We start from the raw sequence: 10498 nt of genomic DNA, 5'->3' as shown, positions 1-10498 counted from the left end.
TGCAATTGGAGGGTCGCCAGGCTGAATACCATGTCTGATTGGAAAAAATCTGGTAGTATTCTAGATAAGACCTCAAACTTATATTACACTTTATATACATCACAGAAGACTGAAATATAACAAAACCATTTCACATAGAAACACCGGATTTTCAGCGTAATTTTTTAAAAAGTTTATTAATTATACAATTATGAAAGATATGAATAACATTCCACCCATGAGGCCACTAGAGGGAGATTTGGTAATTTGACTGCAGGAAAGGGCTACCAGAAATTAATGTAACCAAATTATGAGGATTAACGGTACATTTACTACTGGTGATATACTGTATGTAATAGGGAATTGATCAAAATAAACAATCAAAGGGCAACTCAATAATCAGCTAGGCCTATTGCCACGCCCCTGCACTCAGCACCCCCTATTCAAAACATATTCCTGCTGCTATACAGGCAGGCAGGCAGGCAGGCAGGCAGGCAGACACACACACACACACACACACACACACACACACACACACACACACACACACACACACACACACACATATATAGAGAAATTGAACTATTAGGAAACTGGTTAATATTGGCCCAGTTCACATTTCAACAGTAAGATGATTGCACAATATTACAGTGCTTCAGTCCACAATGCAATCTGGAGACAGTTTTTTTTTAGAAGGCCTACTTTAAACCATTAATATCTTCCTCCCCCCTCTTGGTCTTGTTTTGGATATTTAATTATTTGGGTTATATATTTGGGCAGCATGCCTTTGTTTGTTGAGCATGGGTCCTGAAGCACTGCGAGCAGTAACTGACTTTAAAATAGCAAATAGGTTATGTTGCTGCGATACGCTTAGAAGACCACTAGATGTGAGTATGGAACGGTGTAAATATCCACAGAACCAGGGAGAAAGTGGAAGACGCCATTTTTTGTTAATAAAAACGGAGATAAGCTTAGCGAATCGGAGAGCGCGGAGAAAGAGAGGGAGATGGGAGGAGGAGAGAAATTGAGAGGAGGATGGGTAGGTTTATGGAACCAGCGTGCCAAGAACACACCGACTTTTGCCGCGTTCAACAACTGGGAACTCGGAAATCTCCGACTTCCGAATTCAGTGTGTTCAAGACAACTGGGAACTCGGAAAAAAAACTAGCTCCGACTGGGAAAAATAGTTTTGAACGGTCAGCCAACTCGGAATTCCAAGTCAGAAACTCGGGTATATTTCTAGAGGTCCGACTATCCGACCTGAAGATCACTGACGTCCTGATTTGACCTCGTTTTATTCCGAATTCCCAGTTGTCTTGAACGCGCTAAAGTCGCAAGTCGGAGATTTTCGAGTTCCCAGTTCCTGGTTGTCTTGAATGTGGCAGTAAGCACCAAGAGGAAGGGCCTGACGTCAGGGCCTATTTGAGCATGCGCGATTTTGTGTCCAGTCAACCCGGTGTCTATCTGTAGACTACATAATACACAGTCTTTCTGTATATATAGACATTGCTATCTGACAGCCACATACACTGGTACGGTAGACTGCAAGAAGAGGTATTTCCTACCTACTAAGAACTGGACCAACACACATCTAACGCTCCTTTCGGCTTCATTTGAAGGTTGTTGTTCGGGTTTAGCCTACCTTTGGCTGTATCACCCCTAACCAACTTACCTCACCACCACCGTCACGGTTTCCTGAAGGGAAACGGGTCCTGCCGATTCTCCTTCCCCAGAACAGGTGAGTCTTTACCTGGGGAGCCAGCTGTTTGGTGCTCACTAGCCGTATTTGCATCATTCTCGTGATGATGATTATGACGGCATAGCTAGCTACAGTGTGACAGAGAGAGAGAGAGAGACACCATCCGAGGATGGACCAACAGCAAACGCGGAGGGAGCAGAAGGATCATGTCTATAGCAATGCAGAGGGCCTCATCATTTAATGATAAGAGATGCGCAGTGGTATAGTAGGAGGCATTGCGTTATATTGATTAGCATATGGGCAATTCCATGGTATCAGAATGACGCTGAGACTGATTTTTTACAAAGTCAAACAAACCATACAACTCTATGCACAAAGACTACTTTCAAAAATGTCCACAGAAAACAACACATATACTTAAAGAGTGCAGATGTAAAGTTTTGTAACAGAATGACAGTAAAATGTCCCTCAGTTTATGTGACCAAGTTTTCCAAAAAACTCTGTTCAATATCTACTCTGAATGATGATTCAAAGATGTCTGCAGAAGGCTATGATATGACACATTTGAAAACATCTGAACTATAATGAACAAAAATATAAATGCAACATGCAACAATTTCACCGATTTTACTGAGTTACAGTTCATAAGGAAATCAGTCAATTGAAATAAATTGCTTAGGCCTTAATCTATGGATTTCATATGACTGGGCAGAGGCGCAGCCATGGGTGGGCCTGGCTCCCCAGTGGGTGGGCCTGGCTCCCATGCCAGGCCCACCCATGGCTGCGCCACAGCCCAGTCATATGAAATCCATAGATTAGGGCCTAATCAATTTATTTCAATTGACTGATTTCCACCCACTGGGGAGCCAGGTCCAGACAATCAGAATTATTTTTTCCCCACAAAAGGGCATTATTACAGACCGAAATTCTCTTCAGTTTCATTAGCTGCCCGAGTGGCTGGTCTCAGACGAACCCGCAGGTGAAGAAGCCGGATGTGGAGGTCCTGGGCTGCCGTGGTTACACATGGTCTGCGGTTGTGAGGCCAGTTGGACGTACTGCCATATTCTCTAAAATGACGTTGGAGGTGACTTATGTTAGAGAAATTAACATTAAATTCTATGATAACAGCTCTAGTGGACATTCTTGCAGTCAGCATGCCAATTGCACGCTACCTCAAAACTTGAGACATCTGTGGCATTGTGTTGTGACAAAGCTTTACATTTTTAGTGGCCTATTATTATCCCCAGCACAATGTACACCTGTGTAATGATCATGCTTTTTAATCAGCTTCTTGATATGCCACACCTGTCAGCTGGATGGATTATCTTGGCAAAGGAGAAATGCTCACTAAACAAATTTGTGGACAACATGAGACGATAGGCCTATTACTTAGCCCTACTACTAATATTAGATTCAGGACACCAGTGTCACTCCCTAAAACAAACACAAATGAATAACCAATTACATAATAATAGGCCAACATGGGATTCAAATATACCACAGTTAGATTTTTCAGATGTTTGGGGCACTGTTATGGATAATTGGCCTGAAAGTATCGTCTTCTCCACACTGCCAAGCAGACTATAATGGCTGACATAGAGCAATAGGCTACCATTCCAGCTGACTAGCTTTTTTTCTTGGACACACACACACACAGGCTGGATCCCTGGCGGGACTGGCTGGATCGTGGCGGGCATTGCTGGCTTTTGTAGCTGGCAGCGGCTGATGGGATCTGCTGGGGTTCGCCAAGCTGCAGGCCCTCCCCAGTGGAAGTTTTTAGAGGCTGTCGTCAGGAGCACCATCAGGGCGCTACCCTCAAGACACTCATTTTCCTATTAATAGCCTAATAATAATAGGCCTACCTGTTATTTTAACAACCACTGGTCAATGAGTAGGGGAGGCTACTGTGTTAGAATGTCTACAATTAATCAAGAAAATAAATCTTACATTCATAAAAGTAGGCCTATAGGTGTTGCAAAAGCAAACTGTCTGGGGACTAAATGGAAACTAGATGACTAAGGAGTCCAATCCAGCTCAATGTTACAAATAAATCCATGAGATCCGATTAACTCACCGCATTTATGTGTGTTAACTTAATGTAAATATTCAAGTGTACATTCACCTTTTGTTATTTAAACTTTTTGATGACGCAAGGACTTTGGCTAAACTGCTGAAAATCTAACTCATAATCGTTTGTATAGGACACTTCTCACCGTCTTCTAGGGATGAAAAGAATGCCCCTCCTGAAAAGTAGATATGGTAGGAAGGCCTACAGTAGTACAGTGTTGATAAAGAAAAACCTAGCACTAACAAGTAATACATTCAATTATTTATTAAACTTCACACAAGTAGTTTGTTGAACATGATGATTAGATAGAATTATACAATTACTAACATTTCATTTGGGTGAATTAGTGAGTTCTGGATGAGGTTAGTGTTAAGGCTAAGTTAGCCTACAGCATTGACACTAAGCATAACCTCTGCGAATAACCAGCTGGTTCCTATGCATCGAACAGCCCCCGCGATATGCAACTTTTCAGGGAAGTCAGGAACTAATATACACAATCAGTTAGGAAAGCAAAGGCTAGCTTTTTCAAACATAAATTTGCATCCTGTAGCACTAACTCCAAAAAGTTTTGGGACACTGTAAAGTCCATGGAGAATAAGAGCACCTCCTCCTAGCTGCACTGAGGCTAGGAAACACTGTCACCACCGATAAATCTACGATAATCAAGAATTTCTACAAGCATTTTGCTACGGCTGGCCATGCTTTCCACCTGGCTACCCCTACCCCGGCCACCAGTTCTGCACCCTCCGCTACAACTTGCCCATGCCCCCCCCGGTTCTCCTTCACCCAAATTCAGACAGCTGATGTTCTGAAAGAGCTGCAAAATCTGGACCCCTACAAATCAGTTGGGCTTGACAATCTGGACCCTTTCTTTCTAAATTAGCTGCTGAAATTGTCGCAACCCCTATTACTAGCTTGTTCAACCTCTCTTTCGTATCGTCTGAGATCCCCAGAGATTGGAAAGCTGCCGCGGTCATCCCCCTCTTAAAAGGGGATGACATTCTAGATTCAAACTGTTACAGACCTATATCCATCCTGCCCTGCCTTTCGAAAGTATTTGAAAGCCAAGTTAACAAACAGATCACCGACCATTTCGAATCCCATTGTACCTTCTCCACTATGCAATCTGGTTTCCGAGCTGGTCATGGGTGCACCTCAGCCACGCTCAAGGTCCTAAACAATAGTATATCCGCGATCGATAAAAGACAGTAATAATATAATAATAATAATATGCCATTTAGCAGACGCTTTTATCCAAAGCGACTTACAGTCATGCGTGCATACATTTTTTTTTGTGTATGGGTGGTCCCGGGGTTCGAACCCACTACCTTGGCGTTACAAGCGCCGTGCTCTACCAGCTGAGCTACAGAGGACCACCCAGTACTGTGCAGCCGTCTTCATTGACCTGGCCAAGGCTTTTGACTCTGTCAATCACTGCATTCTTATTGGCAGATTAAATAGCCTTGGTTTCTCAAATGACTGCCTCGCCTGGTTCGCCTACTACTTCTCAGATAGAGTTCAATGTGTCAAATCGGAGGGCCTGTTGTCTGGACCTCTGGCAGTCTCTATGGGGGTGCCACAGGGTTCAATTCTCGGGCCGACTCTATTCTCTGTATATATCAATGATGTCGCTCTTGCTGCTGGTGACTCTCAGATCCACCTCTACGCAGACGACACCATTTTGTATACATCTGGCCTGTGTTAACAAACCTCCAAATGAGCTTCAATGCCATACAACACTCCTTCCGTAGCCTCCAACTCCTCTTAAACGCTAGTAAAACTAAATGCATGCACTTCAATCGAACGCTGCTTGCACCCGCCCGCCCGACTAGAATCACTACTCTCGGCGGGTCTGACATAGAATATGTGGACAACTAAGAATATGTGGACAACTACAAATACCTAGGTGTCTGGTTAGACCATAAACTCTCCTTCCAGACTCACATTAAGCATCTCCAATCCAAAGTTAAATCTAGAATTGGCTTCCTATTTTGCAACAAAGCCTCCTTCACTCATGCTGCCAAACACGCCCTCGTAAAACTGACAATCCTACCGATCCTTGACTTTGGCGATGTCATTTACAAAATGGTCTCCAACACTCTACTCAGCAAATTGGATGTAGTCTATCACAGTGCCATCCGTTTTGTCACCAAAGCCCCATATACTACCCACCATTGTGACCTGTACGCTCTCGTTGGCTGGCCCTCACTACATATTCGTCGCCAAACCCACTGGCTCCAGGTCATCTATAAATCACTGCTAGGCAAATCCCCGCCTTATCTTGGGGCGGTGCACAATTGGCCCAGCGTCGTCCAGGGTAGGGGAGGGAATGGCCGGCAGGGATGTAGTTCAGTTGGTAGAGCATGGCGTTTGCAACACCAGGGTTGTGGGTTCGATTCCCACGGGGGGCCAGTATGAAAAATAAAAAAAGAATGTATGCACTCACTGTACTAACTGTAAGTCGTTAGTCAAGTTAGTCATTTAGCAGACGCTCTTATCCAGAGCAACTTACAGTTAGTGAGTGCATACATTTTTCATACTGACAGTGCCGAGGGTAGTCACTCACATTCCAGACACCAGAGATCACGTGGAGACATAGTTATTTCTGATGAACCTATGTACCATAGACTGGAGGCAATTGATAGGCTGATATTGTCTCTCTTTTTAAGCACCTCTTAGACACCTTACAGTCAAACATAAATAGCTTACGACAGTCATCTCTCGATACTTTGCCATTTGTAAATGAACAAAAATGAACATTTATTGCAGAATGGTGAAATGAAATATTACCACCTCCTCACGGCTGTAGTCATACTGATAGGTTCAGCAAGTTTGTGAAATGGGAAAATTATAAATTATTGGTTAAAGCTGCAATCAGCAGTTGAAACAATAACAAAGCAGACTCCCCACCACGGTATGAAGCCGGGGGATTGGGCTGGAGAAATGTAACCACTCTCAAATTCAAAAGAGGCTATGGATGCAAGGCTGACCATCTGATATCAAAATTATAGTTTTAACCATGTTTTTTATGCTTTACAGTGTTTGTAAACAAAGTAAATGTAAACAAACATTGGAGTAAAACAAGCTTATGTTTTGGATTCTGATGGGTTGTGACAGTTGAACTCAGCTCACGAGACATTTCTAATTAATATTCTTCAAGAATCAATGGGTACATATCATTAATTTACAAGTCTTATAATGGATGTAGCAACTTATGATTGCCTTTAAGTGATGGTCTGGGATCAACAGGATATTCTTCTTTAGATTGTCCCACGCTGGTCCAGCTCTGTCTCTGTGGAGTGATATGGGCTTTTTGTTGACCATGTGTTGTAAAGCAAGGTAGCCTCAGGAGCGTGTTATTGAAGATAGGACTGTCCATCCCATGGCGAGTGAGGCTGTAGGAAATTGCTGTCTCCAGCTGTTCTCTGTTTCCAGTTATTCAGGCTTGCCTATTGAAGATGAAGGATCAGTGAGGCACTTCTCTGTACAATCAATACGTTTCTTTATTCACCGTCCTGGGGAACACTGTATCACAACCAAGCATGGCAGAAACATATTGAAAGACCAGGCCACACAAGTCAGTCTTATATTTCTGAGTTCACATTACATCACTGTCCTGGCTCGTAGTGAGATAAAAGATCTGAGATATAGGATGGGGCTAAACCAAGCCTAGCCTTAAACATGATTAATAACATTTTAAAATCTATTCTAAAAGGGTACCGGTGCCTGTTAAAAGCCGAGCTGCAGCTCTTTGAACTAACTGTAGACGATGGAGTGATTTCTGACTGAGACAGGTATATACAAAAAGTTACAGTAATCTAGGCATGAGGAAATAAAAGCATGTATAACTTTCTCCAGATCAGTGACTGAGATAAAAGACTTGACTAGCTATATTTCTTAGATGATGAAAGTAGAACCCCTGCAATTCCCCCCTTTTCCCCTTGCTGGCATACCCTGTGAGAAACACCATACAAGCACTTAATATATCACACAACCTTTGCTATCTCTGCTGTATGTTATGCCTAACAAGCAATTTTCTTGTTTTTCAATTATTATTACATTCTCCACATCAATCAATAATATATAGTGTAGCAACCTGGTGTGCATTCCTTGTATTCCATGTAGCAACCCCTGCATGTGCTAATGGTATACAGTGGGGGGAAAAAAGTATTTAGTCAGCCACCAATTGTGCAAGTTCTCCCACTTAAAAAGATGAGAGAGGCCTGTAATTTTCATCATAGGTACCCATCAACTATGACAGACAAATTGAGAAGAAAAAATCCAGAAAATCACATTGTAGGATTTTTAATGAATTTATTTGCAAATTATGGTGGAAAATAAGTATTTGGTCACCTACAAACAAGCAAGATTTCTGGCTCTCACAGACCTGTAACTTCTTCTTTAAGAGGCTCCTCTGTCCTCCACTCGTTACCTGTATTAATGGCACCTGTTTGAACTTGTTATCAGTATAAAAGACACCTGTCCACAACCTCAAACAGTCACACTCCAAACTCCACTATGGCCAAGACCAAAGAGCTGTCAAAGGACACCAGAAACAAAATTGTAGAGCTGCACCAGGCTGGGAAGACTGAATCTGCAATAGGTAAACAGCTTGGTTTGAAGAAATCAACTGTGGGAGCAATTATTAGGAAATGGAAGACATACAAGACCACTGATAATCTCCCTCGATCTGGGGCTCCACGCAAGATCTCACCCCGTGGGGTCAAAATGATCACAAGAACGGTGAGCAAAAATCCCAGAACCACACGGGGGGACCTAGTGAATGACCTGCAAAGAGCTGGGACCAAAGTAACAAAGCCTACCATCAGTAACACACTACGCCGCCAGGGACTCAAATCCTGCAGTGCCAGACGTGTCCCCCTGCGTAAGCCAGTACATGTCCAGGCCCGTCTGAAGTTTGCTAGAGTGCATTTGGATGATCCAGAAGAGGATTGGGAGAATGTCATATGGTCAGATGAAACCAAAATATAACTTTTTGGTAAAAACTCAACTCGTCGTGTTTGGAGGACAAAGAATGCTGAGTTGCATCCAAAGAACACCATACCTACTGTGAAGCATGGGGGTGGAAACATCATGCTTTGGGGCTGTTTTTCTGCAAAGGGACCAGGACGACTGATCCGTGTAAAGGAAAGAATGAATGGGGCCATGTATCATGAGATTTTGAGTGAAAACCTCCTTCCATCAGCAAGGGCATTGAAGATGAAACGTGGCTGGGTCTTTCAGCATGACAATGATCCCAAACACACCGCTCGGGCAATGAAGGAGTGGCTTCGTAAGAAGCATTTCAAGGTCCTGGAGTGGCCTAGCCAGTCTCCAGATCTCAACCCCATAGAAAATCTTTGGAGGGAGTTGAAAGTCCGTGTTGCCCAGCGACAGCCCCAAAACATCACTGCTCTAGAGGAGATCTGCATGGAGGAATGGGCCAAAATACCAGCAACAGTGTGTGAAAACCTTGTGAAGACTTACAGAAAACGTTTGACCTGTGTCATTGCCAACAAAGGGTATATAACAAAGTATTGAGAAACTTTTGTTATTGACCAAATACTTATTTTCCACCATAATTTGCAAATAAATTCATTTAAAATCCTACAATGTGATTTTCTGGATTTTTTTTTCTCATTTTGTCTGTCATAGTTGACGTGTACCTATGATGAAAATTACAGGCCTCTCTCATCTTTTTAAGTGGGAGAACTTGCACAATTGGTGGCTGACTAAATACTTTTTTCCCCCACTGTACATGGTTCGGAATTGTTGATGGTACTTTTCTGAATATGTATTCCAAGTTACGACACCTGTGTAAAAAAATTAAATAACAATAATCTTGTCAATGTACTAAACCAGTGGTTCCCAAACTGTGGGGTCGTGCATACCTTAGAGAGCTACAGTGGGGGAAAAAAGTATTTAGTCAGCCACCAATTGTGCAAATTCTCCCACTTAAAAAGATGAGAGAGGCCTGTAATTTTCATCATAGGTACACGTCAACTATGACAGACAAAATGAGGAAAAAAAATCCAGAAAATCACATTGTAGGATTTTTAATGAATTTATTTGCAAATTATGGTGGAAAATAAGTATTTGGTCAATAACAAAAGTTTCTCAATACTTTCTTATATACCCTTTGTTGGCAATGACACAGGTCAAACGTTTTCTGTAAGTCTTCACAAGGTTTTCACACACTGTTGCTGGTATTTTGGCCCATTCCTCCATGCAGATCTCCTCTAGAGCAGTGATGTTTTGGGGCTGTCACTGGGCAACACAGACTTTCAACTCCCTCCAAAGATTTTCTATGGGGTTGAGATCTGGAGACTGGCTAGGCCACTCCAGGACCTTGAAATGCTTCTTACGAAGCCACTCCTTCGTTGCCCGGGCGGTGTGTTTGGGATCATTGTCATGCTGAAAGACCCAGCCACGTTTCATCTTCAATGCCCTTGCTGATGGAAGGAGGTTTTCACTCAAAATCTCACGATACATGGCCCCATTCATTCTTTCCTTTACACGGATCAGTCGTCCTGGTCCCTTTGCAGAAAAACAGCCCCAAAGCATGATGTTTCCACCCCCATGCTTCACAGTAGGTATGGTGTTCTTTGGATGCAACTCAGCATTCTTTGTCCTCCAAACACGACGAGTTGAGTTTTTACCAAAAAGTTATATTTTGGTTTCATCTGACCATATGACATTCTCCCAATCCTCTTCTGGATCATCCAAATGCACTCTAGCAAACTTCAGACGGG

At 42.8% G+C, this 10498-nt stretch overlaps 1 protein-coding gene across 4 annotated transcripts in view; it reads left to right on the top strand.

Annotated features, from left to right (window-relative positions):
* Window positions 1-1403: 1403 nt before the first annotated feature.
* The window catches only part of LOC311141297 (solute carrier family 23 member 2-like), a 72945-nt gene continuing 63850 nt past the window's right edge, over window positions 1404-10498 (top strand). For 2 of the 4 annotated variants that reach the window (XM_084176591.1, XM_084176589.1), the window contains exon 1: window positions 1404-1717. The gene's annotated coding sequence lies outside the window, so the exon portion shown is untranslated. The remainder of the gene's footprint in view (window positions 1718-10498) is intronic. The other 2 variants (XM_084176590.1, XM_084176592.1) reach the window with 2 other exon arrangements.

Source organism: Coregonus lavaretus (assembly GCF_964263955.1).
Source record: "Coregonus lavaretus genome assembly, chromosome: 14".
Taxonomy (NCBI): domain Eukaryota; kingdom Metazoa; phylum Chordata; class Actinopteri; order Salmoniformes; family Salmonidae; genus Coregonus; species Coregonus lavaretus.
The sequence above is the reverse complement of the archived record's forward strand: the minus strand, read 5'-3'. Positions and strand labels throughout refer to the sequence as shown.